Source organism: Arachis hypogaea, chromosome 10, assembly GCF_003086295.3.
Source record: "Arachis hypogaea cultivar Tifrunner chromosome 10, arahy.Tifrunner.gnm2.J5K5, whole genome shotgun sequence".
Lineage (NCBI taxonomy): Eukaryota > Viridiplantae > Streptophyta > Magnoliopsida > Fabales > Fabaceae > Arachis > Arachis hypogaea.
Window position 1 is genome coordinate 68,002,624 of NC_092045.1, and position 6,080 is coordinate 68,008,703.

At 39.6% G+C, this 6,080-nt stretch overlaps 1 non-coding gene across 1 annotated transcript; it reads right to left on the reverse strand.

Annotated features, from left to right (window-relative positions):
- Positions 1-3,440: 3,440 nt before the first annotated feature.
- LOC112719085 (small nucleolar RNA R71) lies at positions 3,441-3,544 on the reverse strand. Its single transcript, XR_003161402.1, has one exon. It is a non-coding gene; the product is annotated as a small nucleolar RNA R71 (small nucleolar RNA).
- Between the last annotated feature and the right edge of the window lie 2,536 nt (positions 3,545-6,080).

The window sequence follows — 6,080 nt, forward strand, 5'->3', positions numbered from 1 at the left end:
GTTGGATTCTGACCTCCCTGCACTCGAAGTGGATTTTCTGGAGCTACAAAAGCCCAATTGGCACGATCTCAACTGCGTTGGAAAGTAGACATTCTGGGATTTCCAACAATGTATAATAGTTTATACTTTGCTCGAGATTTGATGGCCCAAACAGGCATTCGCAGTCAGCTCAAGAATTCTGGCGCAAAACGCCGGAACTGGCATAAAAGCTGGCGTTTAACTCCAAGAAGAGTCTCTACACGAAAATGCTTCAATGCTCAGCCCAAGCCCACACCAAGCGGGCTCAGAAGTGGATTTTTATGTCATTTACTCATCTTTGTAAACCCTAAGCTACTAGTTCTCTACAAATAGGACCTTTTGCTATTGTATTAGACATCTTGGTAGCTATCTTTGAGTAGTCTTATGCTATCATAGATCATGGGGGCTGGCCTCTCGGCCATGCCTAGACCTTGTTCTTATGTATTTTCAATGGTGGAGTTTCTACACACCATAGATTAAGGTGTGGAGCTCTGCTATACCTTGAGTATTAATGCAATTACTATTGTTCTTCTGTTCAATTCAGCTTATTCTTGTTCTAAGATATCACTTGTTCCTCAACTTGATGAATGTGAAGATCCATGACACTCATCATCATTCTCACCTATGAACGTGTACCTGACAACCACCTCCGTTCTACCTTAGATTGAGTGGATATCTCTTGGGTTCCTTAATCAGAATTTTCGTGGTATAAGCTAGAATTGATGGCGGCATTCAAGAGAATCTGGAAGGTCTAAACCTTGTGTGTGGTATTCTGAGTAGGATTCAAGGATTGAATGACTGTGATGAGTTCAAACTCGCGATTGTGGGGCGTTAGTGACAGACGCAAAAGAATCACTAGATTCTATTCCGACATGATCGAGAACCGACAGCTGAATAGCCGTGCTGTGACAGAACGCGTTGAACATTTTCACTGAGAAGACGAGACTGTAGCCATTGACAATGGTGATGCCCAACATACAGCTTGCCATGGAAAGGAGTGAGAAGGATTGGATGAAGACAGTAGGAAAGCAGAGAGACGGAAGGGACAAAGCATCTCCATATGCTTATCTGAAATTCTCACCAATGAATTGCATAAGTATCTCTATCTTTATTTTATGCTTTATTCATAAATCATTCATAACCATTTGAATCTGCCTGACTGAGATTTACAAGATGACCATAGCTTGCTTCATACCAACAATCTCCGTGGGATCGACCCTTACTCGCGTAAGGTTTATTACTTGGACGACCCAGTGCACTTGCTGGTTAGTTGTGCGAAGTTGTGATAAAGAGTTGAGATTTCAATTGAGCGTACCATGTTGATGGCGCCATTGATGATCACAATTTCGTGCACCAAGTTTTTGGCGCCGTTGCCGGGGATTGTTTGAGTTTGGACAACTAACGGTTCATCTTGTTGCTTAGATTAGGTATTTTTTAGAATTTTTAAGAATGAATTCTAGTGTTTCAAGGTGATGTTCTTATCATCACCAAAGCTGATTGATCTTCATCAATTTAGCTCTTGAATGTAATGTCCTGCTGACGCTTGGCTATCCATGTCTAATTCCTTTAGACTAAAGCTTTAGACTAACATTACATGATTCCTAGAATTCTTATTAAAAATTTTGAATCTGTTTATTTTTTTCTCCATATAATTTTCGAAAAAAACCAAAAAAATTACAAAATCATAAAAACCAAAAATATTTCTTGTTTGAGTCTAGTGTCTCATTTTATGTTTGGTGTCACTTGCATGTTTCTGTTCTTCTTGCATTTATCATGTGTCTTCATTGATCTTCAAGTTGTTCCTGATGATTTACTTGCTCTGATATTTAAATTCTCTTGTTTTGTGTGTTTTGTTGTTTCTCATATGCATTCTCAATTTGTCAGTGTCAGTAGTATACAAACTTCTAAGTTTGGTGTCTTGCATGCATTGTTTATTTGATTTTAGTTGCATTTTGATTTTTCCTCATCATTAAAAATCCAAAAAATTTTTTAATTTGTGTCTTTTCAAGTCAATAATGCAGAGAATTGAAGATTCATAACATACAGCAGAGGAATTACACAGAAAAAGCTGGGCGTTCAAAATGCCCAGTGAAGAAGGAAAACTGGCGATTAAACGCCAGCCAGGGCACCTGGCTGGGCGTTTAACGCCCAAATGGGTAGCATTTTGGGCGTTAAATGCCAGAATGTATACCATTCTGGGCGTTTAACGCCAGGATGGCACAAGAGGGAAGATTTTGTTTTCAATTCAATTTTTTTTTTCAAGTTTTCATAATTTTTCGAAATCAAATCTTTTTCAAATCATATCTTTTCAATCATATATTTTCAAAATCAATTTCTTTCCAATTTCAAAAATATTTGCTAACAATTAATGATTTGATTCAACATTTCAAGTATGGTGCCTTTTCTGTTGAGAAAGGTTTAATGTTTGAATCATATCTTTTCTTGTTAGCCAAGTCATTGATTTTAAAAATCAAATCTTTTTAAATTATTTTTCCAAATCATATCTTTTTAAAACTATATCTTTTCAATCACATCTTTTTAATCACATCTTTTTCAAAATAAGTTTTCAACCATTTATTTTTGATTTCTAATTTCAAAATCTTTTTCAAAAATCACTTTACTTCTTTCTCAATCTTAGTTTTCGAAAATCATCAATCAATTTTCAAAATGTTTTTAAAATCTTTTTAATTTATTTTCGAAAATTTCTTCCCCTCTTCTCACATCCTTCTATTTATGGACTAACATGAACAATTCGAACTCTATCTTTCTAAGTTTGAATTCTTCTACCTCTTCCTTCTATTTTTCTTTTCCTCTGACACCTCAAGGAATCTCTATACTGTGACATAGAGGATTCCATATTTTCTTGTTTTCTTCTCTTTCATATGAGCAGGAGCAAAGACAAAAGCATTCTTGTTGAGGCTGACCCTGAACCTGAAAGGACCTTGAAGCGAAAGCTAAGAGAAGTTAAAGCATAATTCTCTGTAGAGGACCTAACAGAAATCTTCAAAGAAGAAGACATGGCAGCCGAAAACAACAACAATGCCAACAATGCAAGGAAGGTGCTGGGTGACTTTACTACACCTACTCCCGACTTCTATGGGAGAAGCATCTCTATCCCTGCCATTTGAGCAAACAACTTTGAGCTTAAGCCTCAATTAGTTTCTTTAATGCAACAGAATTGCAAGTTCCATGGACTTCCATTGGAAGATCCTCATCAGTTTTTAGCTGAATTCTTGTAAATCTGTGACACTGTCAATACCAATGGTGTTGACCCTGAGGTCTACAGACTTATGCTATTCCCTTTTGTTGTAAGAGACAAAGCTAGGATATGGTTGGACTCACAACCTAAAGAAAGCCTGAACTCTTGGGAAAAGCTAGTCAATGCCTTCTTGGCAAAGTTCTTTCCACCTCAAAAATTGAGTAAGCTTAGAGTGGAAGTCCAAACCTTCAAACAGAAGGAAGGTGAATCCCTCTATGAAGCTTGGGAAAGATACAAACAATTGATCAGAAAGTGTCCTTCTGGCATGCTTTCTGAATGGAGCATCATAGGTATCGTCTATGATTGTCTGTCTGAACTGTCCAAGATGTCATTGGATAGCTCTGCTGGAGGATCTTTTCATCTGAAGAAGACACCTGAAGAAGCTCAAGAACTCATTGAAATGGTTGCAAATAACCAATTCATGTACACTTCTGAAAGGAATCCTGTAAACAATGGGACGAATCAGAAGAAAGGAGTTCTTGAGATTGATACTCTGAATGCCATATTGGCTCAGAATAAAATATTGACTCAGCAAGTCAATATGATTTCTCAAAGTCTGTCTGGAATGCAAGCTGCACCAGGTAGTACTAAGGACGCTTCATCTGAAGAAGAAGCTTATGATCCTGAGAACCCTTCAATGGAAGAGGTGAATTACATGGGAGACCCCTATGGAAACACCTATAATCCTTCATGGAGAAATCATCCAAATCTCTCATGGAAGGATCAACAGAGACCTCAATAAGGTTTCAACAACAATAATGGTGGAAGAAACAGGTTTGGCAATGGCAAGCCTTTTCCATCATCTTCTCGGCAACAGACAGAGAATTCTAAGCAGAGCCACTCTGACTTAGCAACCATGGTCTCTGATCTAGTCAAAACCACTTAAAGTTTCATGACTGAAACAAGGTCCTCCATTAGAAACTTGGAGGCACAAGTGGGTCAGCTGAGTAAGAAAGTTACTGAACTCCCTCCTAGTACTATTCCAAGCAATACAGAAGAGAGTCCAAAAGGAGAGTGTAAGGCCATCAACATGGCCGAACTTGGAGAGGAGAAAGAGGCAATGAGTGCCACTGAAGAAGACCTCAATGGATGTCCACTGGCCTCCAATGAGTTCCCTAATGAGGAACCATGGGAATCTGAGGCTCACACTGAGACCATAGAGATTCTATTGGATTTACTTCTGCCATTCATGAGCTCTGATGAGTATTCTTCCTCTGAAGAAGATGAAGATGTCACTAAAGAGCAAGTTGCTAAGTACCTTGGAGCAATCATGAAGCTAAATGACAATTTATTTGGTAATGAGACTTGGGAGGATGAACCCCCTTTGCTCACCAAAGAACTAGATAACTTGACTAGGCAGAAATTACCTCAAAAGAGACAGGACCTGGGAAGTTCTCAATACCTTGTACAGTAGGCACCATGACCTTTGAAAAGGCTCTGTCTGACCTAGGGTCAAGCATAAACCTCATGCCTCTCTCTGTAATAGAGAAGCTAGGGATCTTTGAGGTGCAAGCTACAAGAATCTCACTAGAGATGGCAGACAATTCAAGAAAACAAGCTTATGGACTTGTAGAGGATATTCTGGTAAAAGTTGAAGACCATTACATCCCTGCTGATTTCATAGTCCTAGAGACTGGGAAGTACATGGATGAATCTATCATCCTTGGCAAACCCTTCTTAGCCACAGCAAAGGCTGTGATTAATGTTGACAGAGGAGAATTGATCATTCAAGTGAATGAAGAATCCTTCATGTTTAAGGCTCAAGGATACCCCTCTGTAACCATAGAGAGGAAGCATGATGAGCTTACCTCAAAACAGGGTCAAATAGAGCTCCCACAGTCAAACTCTATGTTTGGTGTTAGGAGGCCACAACCAACTTCTAAGTTTGGTGTTGAACCCCCACATTCAAACTCTAAGTTTGGTGTTAGGAGGTTCCAACATTGCTCTGAGTATCTGTGAGGCTCCATGGGAGCCCACTATCAAGCTACTGACATTAAAGAAGCGCTTGTTGGGAGGCAACCCAATGTTATATTTATCTATTTTCCTTTGTTATTTTATGTTTTTTTTAGGTTGATGATCATGGGAAGTCACAAAAATCAATTGAAAAAGCAAAAACAGCATGAAAAACAGAAAGAAAAATAGCACACCCTTGAGGAAAACTTGCTGGTGTTTAAATGCCAGTAAGGGCAGCAAATGGGCGTTTAACGCCCAGTCTGGCACCATTCTGGGCGTTTAACGCCAGAAAGGGGCACCAGACTGGCGTTAAACGTCAGGAAAGGGCAAGAAGCTGGCGTTAAACGCCAAAAATGGGCACCAGCCCGGCGTTTAACACCAGAATTGGCATAAGGGAACATTTTTGCTCGCCACTTGGTGCAGGGATGAATTTTCCTTGACACCTCTGGATCTATGGACCCCACAGGATCCCCACCTACCCCACCACTCTCTCTCCTCTTCACCAATCACCTTAACACCTCTTCCCCCAAAACCCTTCACCTATCAAATCCCACTATTCTCTTCACCACTCACATCCATCCTTCATAAAACCCCACATACCTCACCATTCAAATTCAAACCACATTCCCTCCCAAACCCACCCACCATGACTGAACCTTACCCGTCTCTCCACCCCTATATAAACCCATCTTCACTCCTTCATTTTCATACAACCTACACACTACTTCTCCCCCTTGGCCGAAAAACAAAGCCACCTCCATCTCCTCTATTTCTTCTTCTTCTACTCTCTTCTTTCTTCTTTTGCTCGAGGACGAGAAAATCTTCTAAGTTTGGTGTGGTAAAAGCATTA